At 51.8% G+C, this 13,380-nt stretch overlaps 1 protein-coding gene across 1 annotated transcript in view; it reads left to right on the top strand.

Moving 5' to 3' along the window:
* Window positions 1-13,380, top strand: part of XXYLT1 (xyloside xylosyltransferase 1) — a 190,411-nt gene that overhangs the window by 16,195 nt on the left and 160,836 nt on the right. The gene's annotated exons all lie outside the window — the stretch shown is intronic.

Here is a 13,380-nt window from a genome sequence, read left to right as displayed (position 1 = left end):
ACAAGGATCTCCGGGTGCCGGGGAGTGGGCTCCCCGTTATGTGAGGTGATGCACGTGACGCAGGAGGCTCTCTGGTACCTTTTTCTGATTTACCATCCCACTCGCCCTACCTGGAGAGTCCACTCTCTCTGGAGACCTGTTGCCTGAGCCTGTCTTCCGATGCCTCTTTTCTCCCCTGTGCTGTCTGCGGTGATGGTGAAGCTGCCAGATGGGAGGCCTTGAGGCTGGGCTCCGTGTTGGCTTTCTGTCCCTCTCGGTGTGGCCTGGCGCAGGGGTGGGCAGGAGCTTCTCAGATGAGCGTGGTGTTGGCTACAGATGGACCTGGGCAGGTTCCAGGTCCACCACATCCCTCTGGGAGGCGGTGGGTAGCTGTTTGCCTTCTCTGATCTCCTTCCTCATCTGCACAAGGGGCACAATACCATCACCCACCTCAAGATGTTGGCATGGGGATGAAATGAAATGATGCAGTGTGTCTACAGGACCTGTTTGTGCCCAGCACATACGAGGCGTCTGCTGCGGACCTGAGGCACGGTGGCCCCATCCTCGGTGAAGGCCGTCCAGATGTGCTTTCTGCCTCCCAGCGGCAGTACCCTGTCTGGGTCCACCCTGAGAATACCACCTCGTGGCCCTGCCCTGCTGGTGTGCACCTGCTCATCCTGTGTCCCAGGTCAGATCCTGGTGCAGGTGGCCACCCCCCAGCCTGGGCTGTGCGAGCCGGCTGCTTGAATGCTCAGGTCTGTCTTATAAAAGAGCAAGTTTGGCACAGAGGCGGCCCGGTCTGCACACTTTATTACAGTTGGCGTATGTGCTGAGTAAGTGAGAGGGTGACTGAGGCCTGGGGTCCGCTGAGCAGCGTTACAGCCTGTGGTCTCCAGCTCTCTCACAGTGGGGAAGGAGCAAGCTTTCTTCTTGGGAGAACGGCTGCTGGGGAGGAGACCTTGATATGGGAGTACCCCTGGAGGGAGATGGACCTGTGCGCCTGCGGTTGGCAGGGCGAGATGCTTGTGATTTTGGCTGCTGTCTGTTTCAAGGTGATTTTAACCTGTGGTCCGTGTAGGGTGAGACTTCGGTCCTGGGTCCCCGGGGTTGGGCACTGCTGACGCCTGAGTCTTGGCCAAAGTCTCAGATCCCTGATCGCCCACCCACTCGAGGTCTGGCTGTGCTGTGGCTCGCTCAGCCAGGAGCAGGTGATGGACGGGGCATGGGGTGCCCAGCTACATGCTGCCCAGCCTCAGGGGCACCAGTCACCTGCAGTCTCCAGTGGAAGGGGCTCCCTGGTGTGGGCTTGTCTGTGAGCCTCACTTCTTCCACGTGTTCCCGCCTAAGACCCAACCTGGCTAGTGACTTCCTTCAGCTGCGGAGACTGCCCTGTTAAATAGCTCAGAGAGTGTGGAGAGCAGTGTTTGCAGGAGAAGTGGGGCGTTAGGGGGTCAGCTGCGGTTCCTCCTCTGTTCTTCTGGCTCCCCGAACAGCTTTTGCTTTGATCAGAAACATGAGCAACTGAAGTCAGTCACCGGTGTGGCTCTCACAGAGCCGTAACGCTTTGAGGGCAGATGCAGACTGAAAGCATTTCTCTTTACTCAGGGGAAAGCTCTGTCTCAAGCCCCTGGCTCTGGGAGGTGAGGTAAGACCTTGCTGTCTCTGGAGCTGTTGACTTGGAGCCCTGTTCTGTGACGTGCGCAACATCTGGAATGGATTTCTTGAAATCTTTGGGGGATCTTTTAGGGCCTGGAAAAAATGCGAGGGGTTTCTTGCTGCCCCCCACGAGTCTTCAGCTCTGAGAAATCAGAGTCCTGGACCTGGGGAGGGGGGCGAGGAGGAAGGGCTTAGAGAAGGGTGGGCAGGCAGGAGCAGTGACAGCAGCCCCTTTGCGCCCGGCTTCTACCAAGAGTATAAAACTGTAGATCAGATGTACCGTCTTCATTTGTCCAGGTTCCCTTCGAGCCTTGTCCACTGGCCGGGTACCTTTTTTGTAGCCGGAGAAGGGGTTTTCTGCTCATTTCACTTAATACGGGACCCACGCGTAAACATCTTCCCATTTTCTCTCATCTTGCCCTTTTTGTTTGTATGGGTATAGTATAAGTTACTGTCCTATTTCTTTTGTAAGCAGTTCTGTAAGTTCCTGATTTTTCACACCATAAATAACACCACAGAGAACATCTCCGTATGTGCTTTTTCTGTTTGTTTTTGTTTTTTTACTTCTTTTGAATTGTTCCCAGGGACACTTTCTTGACTCCTTACAAGGAACACTTTACAGTCCTAAATGGTCCTGTGTCTACAAATTAATATTAGAAAGTCAGGACCCAGCAGTGGTGCTCCTCAAGCTCACCCTCTTGGCTTTTCTATAATAAAGGGTTTGCCAGCTAATTTACACGGCACAGCCTTGCTTTCTCTCCTCTTATGTGGTAGTTTATTAAAAAAAAGTTTCTTAAGCAACAAGGATTTACTGTATAACACAGGGAACTATATTCACTATCTTGTAATAACCTACAATGGAAAATAATCTGAAAAAACATATGTATAACTGAATCACTTTGCTGTCCACCTGAAACTAGCACAATATTGTAAATCAACTATACTTCAATAACAATTTTTTTAACATTTTATCCTTACACATTAAATTATGAAGTATCAAAATATAGAAAAGTTGAGAAAAAATATGATACCTATTTTCCTACTATATAAGTTAAATAGGGGCTAACAGTTTGCTCTCTTTGCTTAGATTCTTTTTTTAAAGAAATAAACCATTATAGATCTAGCTAAAGCCCACCCCCATGTCTCCCCGCTGCCTCAGCGGTGTTCACTATCACACACAAGGAGGTGGTATGCTTTGTGGAATTTGTCTTTATACTTTTACCCCATACGTATGTGTTCATGCACACACACATATATACACATATATGTAAAATATATATATTGCTTTGTATATCTTAAACAGTTATATAAATGCTCCCATTCTATATCCTCTTGCTATTTCTTTTTTCACTCGACATTATAGGTTTGAGATGTATTCGTGTTGATACAGGCAGGTCTTGTTTGGCCATTTGAACTGCCATATAGGATTTCATTTTGGGGAGACATCAGTTTATCCATTTTCCCTCTGGTTACCCCAACTTTTTTGTCTTCACAATCATTGCTGCAGTGAACATCTGGGTGCACATCTGCATACGCGTATGTGCTTGAGTTTCTCCAGACTCCACACCTGGAAGGGCTTTTCCTGGTCCAGGTGCATCTTTCCCAGATCCTGCCAAGCTCTCCTCCAGGGCAGCGGTCTCCCTGCCCACCCCGAGTTCTGCCGAGCACTTGGCGTAGCCTCCCTTTTCCTGGTGTGAGTCCGGCTGCCTTTGTGACAGGGGGTGGAAGCTTGAGGACAACTTTGGGCATAGGGAAGGAGGGAAGTTTTGAGGGCAGACGCGAGTGTTCCTCAGCGCCACTGCAAGCTCTCTGGCTGTGTGGAGACCTGACCCAGGCTTCCCCGGCGTTTCCGGAATCTCTGTAGAGGAGGGTGCTTCCAGCTGCAGGTGGAGTGCCTTTGTCCGGGAGGCGCAGGGCCTGGCTTTGGGGCTGGCTCTGCCCGTGACTGGCCATGTAACCTGGGGAGAGCCCTGCCTCCCTCAATGGCCCTCACTTTCCCTCTCTGAGACATGAGGGGTCGAGTCAGTGACTTGTACACATGGCCTCTTGGCTCTGCCCATGTTGCTCACCCACTGTGGCTTTTGCAACCAGCAGAGGGGTCTCCACGATCCTAGCCACAGCTGCTGGGCCTGAGCCGTGGGCAGCTGGCAGGTCGGGGTGGAGGCTGGACGGCTGCTTTGCAGGGCGGCAGGGGCCCGGCGCTCACCAGTGACCTGGCTGTCCCCTCAGTAGAATGGTCTGTGCTCTCATACAACTTGGGGGAAGGGCCTCAGATCCCAGGGCTGGAGGCCAAAGCAGATTAATGCTGACAGAGGGGACCTGTCAGCAGGTCGGGGACCTCACGGAAGCCAGCGGCAGAGGAGTGCTGCTTTCTTTCCAAGGCCCGTGTGAGCCCCTGCGGCATTGCTGCCGCGTGAAACCTCCATGGAACCAGAACTTACTGTGTGCCTGAGAGGTGGCCACACTGTCCCAGGACACTGATACACACTGGGTGTGTCAGTGAACAGAGGAAGAGTCGAAACCCCTGCCCTTGTGGAGCTTACCTTCTGGCAGGAAGAGGAGTAAACGAGCCAATAATATCTGTCTGCTTTGCTGCCTGGGACACGGTGTAGTAAGGGCTCACAAAGGGCTGGGGTTCATTTCATCTTTTTGTTGTTCCTTGAGAAGCAGATGAGTAAACTGTACCGCGTCCTCCGAGGTGAGTTAGGATGTTAGCAGGATGAGGGGTGCAGGGCTGTCACGATCTTTAGTTGGACAGGCAGGGGCTCCGTCACTGAGAAGGTGGCGTTGGAGCAGAGGCCTGGAGGAGCTGGCCAGGCAGCTACTGAGGAAGAGTGTTCGGGTGGCAGGATGAGTGGCAGGTGCCTGGCATGTTTGAGGAGCAGCAGGGGGGCCGTGGGCTGCAGCCGTGGGAGTCACGGGAGGGCGTGGTAGGACGGCGGCAAGCTTAGCGGGAGGAGGGCAGGTCCAGGCCGGTCCCAGTGAGGGTTCTGGCTTTGTTGGAGTAATGGGAGGCGCCGCTTCTGGGTTTTGAGCAGAGAAGGGTCACCCTGGACAGAATGAAGTGGAGACCGTTAGGAGGCCAGTGTCCTAGCCTAGGGGAGCAGGTGGAAGCTGGGGGTCTGGGGAGAGGTGGGGGGATGCTGGGCCCATCCAGGAGAAGAGTTTATTCAGACATGGGCTTGTGGCCTCGAGAGGGCTGTAAACGACGTGTACCTCTTTGACAGAGCTGGGGTTGTAGTGTGCACACTCAGCGGGGCTCTGCCCCTCGGCGAGGGGATAAAATAAGAAAAGTGGCGTGAGGGCAGGCCACGGAGGTTGTTCATATTCTGGAATCAGAAAGGCCTGGCCTCAAATCTGGGCCTCTGCCATCCACCAGGTCACCTGGGGCGGGTGGCTCCGCCTCTCCGAGGGCCATGGCTACCTTCTTCATGAAGGGCATGGTATTGGTGAGGGTTGGATGGACTCCTGGCTGTCCACATTGCTGCCTGACCCTTGTTTCCTTTTGTTTCTTTGTGGCCCCTCAATGAGCAGGTGCCAGTACCTCGTGTGGCAGGGCTCAGAGCAGTGCTGGGAATGGGATGTGGCCGGGGGAGAGACAGTCTCAGCTTGAAGTTAAGGCGGGGACTTAGTGGACAGGCTGCAGACGGGGCGTCAGGAGATCCAGTCCTGACGTCAGCATGTGTGACCTTGGGGAATGCAGGGACTCAGCCTGTGGGCGCCTCCTGGCTGCCCGTGCTGCGCTCAGCATTTTAAACACATCATCTCACCCTCGAAAGGAAGTGATGGGCATGAGCAGTGTCCCCAGAGTCAGGCCGTTGATTGTTTCCTTCGCTGTTTTTGCTAATATCCTAGAACTGCCTGCAACGTTAGCTGCTTAATATGTATTTTAAACTGACTCACTTTTTTTTTCGTTAGCCTCTCCTTAGGTAATATCTGTGAAATCATAGTTCTAAAGTGTTTTTTTAATTAATTTTTCTAGTGTTTTACATATCAAAGTAAGTCTATGAGCATTAAAGTGGTTGGTCTCTTTGCCTCTTTAGAAATCCCCTTTGTACCCCTCCAGAGGTGTGTACCACATCTCGGGGGGCATGGGACGAGGGGGTTTCAGGAAACCTAGGAGAGCAGGCAGCCTCAGAAAACGATGGACGCTGTCCTGGCTGGCTAGTCTGAGCTCGGCAGGGTGCTCTGCAGGCCACGGATCCCCTGCTTGGGCACCCGCTGTGTCCCCGCCCCAGAGAGCCAGGAAGGGGGGGCGTAGTGTGGACTGAGGAGGGGGTGTGGGAGGCCTGGCTGAGGCCACCTTCCCGCCTGCCCAGTGGAAGCAGGAAGCTGGCTAAGCACATCCTTTTGGATGTCACTTGTGTACAATGGCAGTGTTCCTTGGGAGGTCATAGGTCATGGGAGATGACCACACAAAAAAGGACAAATCAAGGAATCTGGTGAAGAAGACCTGACAGCCCAACTCCTTGGTGGGTGGGCGGGCTGGGACACTTACCCTAAGATTTCACAATAAAGTCCTTTTACTGCAGGGTCACTACTCTCCTTCCATCTCTTCTCCCTTCCCTACTTTCTTTCTCTTTCATACCTTTTCTTTTCTTGTGGGGTGGAAAACATTATTCTGTAGAAAACTGGTTCCAACTGTCAGGAAGATGCAGTATTAAATCTAAACAATCCAAACCTCCTAATTTATAAAAGAAGTGAATTAAGGAATGTTTATACCCACTATGTACAGATTATTTGAGATCACTAAACAGATTCTTCAGTGAGTGCTGGAAAAGGTAGAGGGCGACTGGGTGCATTTAAGAATGACTGCTCAGTGCTGAGAGACCGGCCCTGGGAGTGGGAGGCGGGACAGCGGGTGGTGGGGACGGCCGTGGGGCTGTGGGAGTTGGATGGACTGCGCTGTAGAAATTATAGGTTTATGCTCATGGAACCCCACAGCTGTGTCACGAATCTCAGCAAGGGCTTGTGGCCCGTCCGACGGCACTGTTTGTCAGCTGGTCACGGACACGTGCAGACCCCGGAAAGATAGCACGCACCTTTTCTTTTTTTTTTTGCCCCCACTTTTCCTTTGGAGTCGCCTTATCGTTCATTTGGAGTTAGCCCTGGAGGGGCGTCTGGGCCCATTCCTCTGTCTCTTCTACTCCTCTCGGCGTGTTTGTGTTTTCTTGGATCCTTGCTCACCCTCCGTCCCAGTGATTTGCTGTAGTTCCTGGTGGTCATCCTGGAAATCCACTGGGAAGGCCCAGGTGTTTCAAGGTCTAAGAGTGGAGCACCTGCAAGACAGACCAACCTTTTTCTTGCTTGTTTTTGTATATATAACGTTTACACCTTGCTGTGCAAACAAGGTCTTCATCTCTATCTGCTTGCCCAAGACTGTCCCACCACTGGAGGTGAGGTGGACGAGCTCTGGGTAAGGGGGAAGCAAAGTTGGTGTAGCCAACTGGACACACAGAGGGCACCGGGTCCAGTTCCTGAGCCTGGGGCCTCCTCTCCTCCAGACGTGATGGCCTGCTCTTCCTTGATTCCTTGTTAGGGCTCCTGAGTCAACAGACAGTTGAGGTCTCAAAGGGGGATGGGGTTAATCGTTGCCATTTATCCTCCATTACAGGCCAGAAAATGAAACATGAGCGGGGATAGAGGGCGGGGCTAGAGGGCGGGGCTGGAGAGAACGACTTGGCACGTGTGTGAGATTATATAAGTCCCCCTACCCTTGCCGCTAGGCAGACACCCACAGGTCCTTCAGCTGCTCCTCACCCTTTTGCCACCTTGGTTTTCTCCTTTGGACAGACTCTGGAGGTTGCCCAGGGCCATGCTGCACGTGTATCCAGAGCTGAACCCATCCAGTTCCCTGAGGCAGGCCGACTGGCACTGAGTCGAGTGGGGCCCTCTGTCACCCCCCTTCTCAAATCGTCTAGGGGCCGCCTGCAGTAGAATCACTTGGGGTGGCTTTTTTTTTTTTTTTTTTTTTTTTTTTTTTGCTGTAAGCGGGCCTCTCACTGTTGTGGCCTCTCCCATTGCGGAGCATAGGCTCCGGACGCGGAGGCTCAGCGGCCATGCGGCATGTGGGATCTTCCCGGACTGGGGCACGAACCCGTGTCCCCTGCATGAGCAGGCGGACTCTCAACCACTGCGCCACCAGGGAAGCCCTGGGGTGGCTTTTAAATAAAGAGTCTTGAGCCTCAATGTCTGGGGTCAGGACCCAGGAGTCTGCCTTTTTACCAGACTCCCCAGGGAGGGCCTGCACGCACTGAAGATGCGGGACCTCGGGTCCAGACCACCCTCCTGGCAGTACGGCTGGAGCTCACAGGCTTGCTGGACACACCCGCCCTGGTGAGGTTGTTCTGCTGTCAGTCACCCACCGTCCAGGGGGCCTTCTCTACGGGTGCCAGGCCTTCCCATCTTATGTTCTGCTCCTTCCTCGTCTTATCCTGCCTCGGTCATACCGAGGTTTTGGAGAACTGGAACGCGGCCCATCTCTGCTGCAATGTTGGGAATCTTGTAGGGGTCCCAGAACATTAACTGTACACCTGGTTATCCAGACACTGCTGATGGCGCAGTAAGTGTGAGGTGGACGTGGCGGCGGGGAAGGAAATGGACAAGGACGCCCTGTAGTGAGCGTAGCGGGAGGGGCGGTAGCTTTTGTGCTGTTAGTAAACTGGGTCATGAGAATGGTGTTAGAAATTACTTTGGAAATTAGGTGGGCTGGCTTCTTTTTTCCTCTTCAGCTGCTTGCGGTTCTGCCTGACACAATCGAATTATATCTAGGACATCTTGCAGAAGATGAACAACAGGACAGGTGGCATGGAGGGGGGGGCAACCTGGGGATTTACATTTTTCTTTTCTCATGAAAACTGCTCATCAATGATAATTTTTGGTTTTTTCGTTTAAAACTAACAAATTTACGGTGTTTTTCGCTTAACCTGGGAGATCTTTGTTTTCAAAGGGAGCTAAAGTTATTGGAGGGGGACGACATGCAGCCACTGAAAACTGATGGTGTTTTTAGGACTTTGTAGTGATTTGAAAAAAAGAAATCAGTATATCTCTCCGTTGCTCTACCCATCTTTCAGTCATCTCTCTATAGCTCCTTTGTCCAGGACGTTCATTCATTTAAGGAGACACCTTTGATATCATTTCTGACATAAAATTAAAAGCTAGGGCATAGTTATTCTGAAGCAGCTTGCAGGTTGGGTACAAAATGTAATGGGCAACAGCTCTCCTTCTGACAAAGTGAGATATTGCAGCCCAGGCCTGCCTGACATTCTAACCAGCAGGCTAAAGGTGCAAAGAAGACCCATATTCCTGATGGTTTAGAATAAGTCCCATGGGGAAGAAACTCCTCTCCTTTGGGAGAAGAGCCAGGATGGAAGTGGGGAAGCACGTGACAGGCCCGGGGGAGATCCTGGGGTTAAGAAGGAGCCTCCAAGTTCTCCAGGCCTGCAGGGCCACCGCTTTGCATCCTGGGGCAGGTTGTCATTGTCACCCCTCCTCTCTGGATGCCTTTACTCTGCTCATCCATTTGCTCATTCCTTCCTACAACAAGCAGTTGCTCAACTTCTACAGGGCATGAAGTGGTTTGCTAAGAGCTGGGTGCATAGCGATGAGCAGGAAAGACAAGGTCCTCCCTTCATGGTGCCTCATAGGCTGGTTGGGGCCTGGGGAGAGACAGCAAGAAATGACTAAATACTTAAAAATTAACGTGTCAGGTGGTAATACATGCTCTGGAGAAAAGAAATCTGATAATTGAATAGCCAGGACTGGTTGTGTGTTGGGGGGCTGGGGGGGCTGGGGAGAGTAGCTCCTTGTTTGGTCGGGGAAGCTCTCAGGGGGTGACATTTGAACCAGCACCAGAAGAGCTAGAAGGACCTAGGCATGCAATGATTCTGGGGGAGAGCGTTCTGACAGAGGGAACAGCTGGTGCAAAGCCCTGAGGTGTAATAAATGTCTTTGGCATGTTTGTAGGATGGAAAGACTGCCAGTCTGTTAGCAGGTTTTTCTTTCCATTGTAAAAATATGCCTTCACATTCATAGTGCACATCAATGAGAAAACAAATTTTTTTTCCCAGGAAATCATTTCCCCTCCAACTGTTGTTGAAATTGATTACTCAGATTACACAAATGAGGAATGTGCTTGTGGGAGCTGACCGGCCTGTGGTGGGGTCCACTCGGTAACCCCCCCGACACCCCACGCGGGCCGAGGGCTGCAGAGCCAGGCAGCTCCGATTATTGCCGTATCGTATCTTGGGCTGTTGATTACAGAGTGTGTTCTTTTATCAAATCTAGGTATTCTTGCATGGGAAAGACATTCTAGCTATAGTGGGAGGAAGGGGGTGATAGTGTCAACTCTCCTTTATTGAGCTCCTCCTACATTCCTCACCAAAGCCTGTGAGACCACCGCCATGATTCTCTCCCATTTTGTAGACGAGGTAGTTTCGGTATTTTGACCAGGGTTGCCAGGTGATGAAGTGGTGGAGTTCCCATCTGAACCCAGAACTGCCTGCTCCAGCCCCGACTGGACTGCCCAGCACAGGTGTGATTCCACCCAAAACTGGTGCCCACAGAGCAGGGTGATAGCCCTGTGGGCGGCAACTTTGCCAACCCCCTGGAGGACGTTGCCGTCGGCACTTTCCTGCCGAGTCCAGATGTTGGCACGCAGCCCTCCTGCCGAGTGCCCTGGCAGCCCCTCGGGAGAAGCGGACGCCTATTTGCTGTTCTTGCGGTGCGTGGACCCCGGCGATTTGAATAGGCTTCCCAGAGCGCTGCGCTGGCACTCTGTCCTTCAACAGCTCCTCCAGGGACATCCGAGCACGGGGAGGTGCTGTGGCCGCCCCGTGGCCCTGTGCCTGCCGCTGGAGGAGCTGCTGCTCTTCAGGCAGACCTTGGCGTTTCCTGGAAGCCTGGCGTCTCCCTTTGTGCAGGACCAGCCCCACTGCCTCCCTCCTTGGCTCCAAGAGCTCAGTGTGTCCTGATTCCCAGTGGGCACACCAAGTGCTACATGAGTTTTCTCTACCACGTTCAGCTGCGGCTTGGCATGGCTTATGTCCCCAGTGGCTGTGCAGCGGAGCAGTGGTCTGGCTCTTTAGGCCTGTCTGTGCCAACGAGATCAGGGCCTAGACCTCTGCCCCTGCCGGGCACCAGGCTCTGCCGTTCTGGGGGCTCTGGCCTCCCGTGTAGGAAGTGTTGAGAAGGTGCTGTGCGTGGTGGTTGTGAGGCAAGCTTCACCTCTCCGCCCATCCCCAGACTGTCCTTTGCAAGAGAGATGAGTCTTTCCAGTCTCTTATTTTACACGGCACTCTCTGAACTACATGCTTTATTTCGAACAATCAGCTTGAGACCACCTTAGCCTGAAGCAGCCTCAGTCATTATTTTTTTTTTCTTTTTTGCGGTACGCGGGCCTCTCACTGTTGTGGCCTCTCCCGTTGCGGAGCACAGGCTCTGGACGCGCAGGCTCAGCGGCCATGGCTCACGGGCCCAGCCGCTCCGCGGTATGTGGGATCTTCCCGGACCGGGGCACGAACCCGTGTCCCCTGCATCGGCAGGCGGACTCTCAACCACTGCGCCACCAGGGAAGCCCCTCAGTCATTATTGAATGGGGGCGCTTCTAGGATGTACTTGACAGCATTCCTTAAAGGTAAAAGGAGGCAAAGCAATTTCACACAGATTTAGCCACTGCTTCTGGGATTTTGATCTCATAATTATAAATGTGGAATATTGATATGAGCAAGCCTTTTAAAGAGCTCACAAAAACATTTATAAGGGGCTGGATCCAAAACATCTTGAATGGGTGCCGAGGATGACGTGTGCTGAAAAACTACTCTGGATGACTCAGCTCGACTCTGGGATTGACGAAGGCATTCATGTTGAGGAGGCACGTGAAGCGTTTGAAAAAAGTCAGTTTGTAAGCAGGGTGGGGGGTGGAAATAATAACGGATAGGATTTTTAATTTAAAATATGTATAAATTTATTAATAAAAGTTACAAGTAATGCTTTGGCTTTTAAATCTACATCCCTAAAAAAATATGCTTGGTGTAAACTGTTGTCTTCGTTCTTCTCTTTGGTCAGTTGCCTTCAATATGGGCGTCACCTTGTGGTCCTGGGTTTCTAGGTTATGTGGTACTTCTTCCTGCAGCCTCTGAAGTGAGGGATTTGAAAAGGAGGAGGAGCAGAGGGAGGGGTGCCATGTTCCCCCCCCCCTCTTTTTTCCTCTCTTTCCATCACTCTTGCTTCGCTTCCGCCTGCCAGACACCAGCCCCTGGCTGGGCTGGGGGCTTCAGAGAGTGCCAGACTCCATCCCTGCCCTTAGGAGACCACAGTTTGCAAACCTGTTTTAGACACTGGCAGGCCTGGGTGTTTTGATTCACACTTGCAGTGTCTGTGGTTTGCTTCTTGCTGCAGAAAGTATATTCCATGGAACATATTAATTTATCTTTAAGTAGATCTATTTTCTGAAATATTCATTGGAGCGGGCTCTGCCGTACAGTGTTTGGAACAACGTACCTAGTACACTTTGTCCTCATAAATCTATTAATGCTGATGGGATGTAATTGTCTCCTGTGAAGCTCTGGGGTGAGATGGGGGCCCAGGTAGGGGAGGAAGCTGGCCGCTTCTCTCTCTCCCTCGTAACTTAGCTGTGGCAGGCCCTGCTCAGTGTGTGTGTGGGTGTGTGTATGTGTGTGCGCGCGTGTGCGTGCATGTGTGTGTGTGTGTTTGTACATATCCATATGTACATATCTTCCTTTTTAATGAATACAGGGGCTTCCATTTCTGAAGGCCCTCTTGTCAGCTTCCAACTTCTTGTCAAATTCCAGCTTCTAGCAGTGGTTGGAGGTGTAATGAGGCTCAGAGGGAAAAGCTGGCTCATGAGTGAAGACTGATCTGTGAACTGAGGGAATTCAGGGGACCGAGGAGGGGGTGAGGGTGGGCACAGGATGCTAAAACTTAGGAATAAGTGCAGCGTGGAAACCCCTGGGCTAGGTTTTTTTTAAAATTTTTTTTTATGGTTATCTCTATTTATCTATCTATCTATCTATCTATCTATTTATTTATTTTTGCGGTACGCAGGCCTCTAACTATTGTGGCCTCTCCCATTGCGGAGCACAGGCTCCAGACGCGCAGGCTCAGTGGCCATGGCTCCCGGGCCCAGCCGCTCCGCGGCATGTGGGGTCCTCCCAGACAGGGGCACAAACTCATGTTCCCTGCATCGGCAGGCGGACTCTCAACCACTGCGCCACCAGGGAAGCCCCTATTTTTTTTTTTTTAACATCTTTATTGGAGTATAATTTCTTTACAGTGGTGTGTTAGTTTCTGCTTTATAATAAAGTGAATCAACTATGCATATACATATACTCTCATATCCCCTCCCTCTTGTGTCTCCCTCCCACCCTCCCTATCCCACCCCTCCAGGTGGTCACAAAGCACCCAGCTGATCTCCCTGTGCTATGCGGCTGCTTCCCACTAGCTATCTATTTTACATTTGGTAGTGTATATATGTCCATGCCACTCTCTCACTTTGTCCCAGCTTACCCTTCCCCCTCCCCATGTCCTCAAGTCCATTCTCTACGTCTGTGTCTTTATTCCTGTCCTGCCCCTAGGTTCTTCAGAAACTTTTTTTTTTTAAATTAGATTCCGTATATATGTGTTAGCATATGGTATTTCTTTTTCTCTTTCTGACTTAGTTCACTCTGTATGACAGACTCTAGGTCCATCCACCTCACTACAAATAACTCAAATCCGTTTCCTTTT

The sequence above is a fragment of the Orcinus orca genome, chromosome 5, assembly GCF_937001465.1.
Source record: "Orcinus orca chromosome 5, mOrcOrc1.1, whole genome shotgun sequence".
Taxonomy (NCBI): domain Eukaryota; kingdom Metazoa; phylum Chordata; class Mammalia; order Artiodactyla; family Delphinidae; genus Orcinus; species Orcinus orca.
The sequence above is the reverse complement of the archived record's forward strand: the minus strand, read 5'-3'. Positions and strand labels throughout refer to the sequence as shown.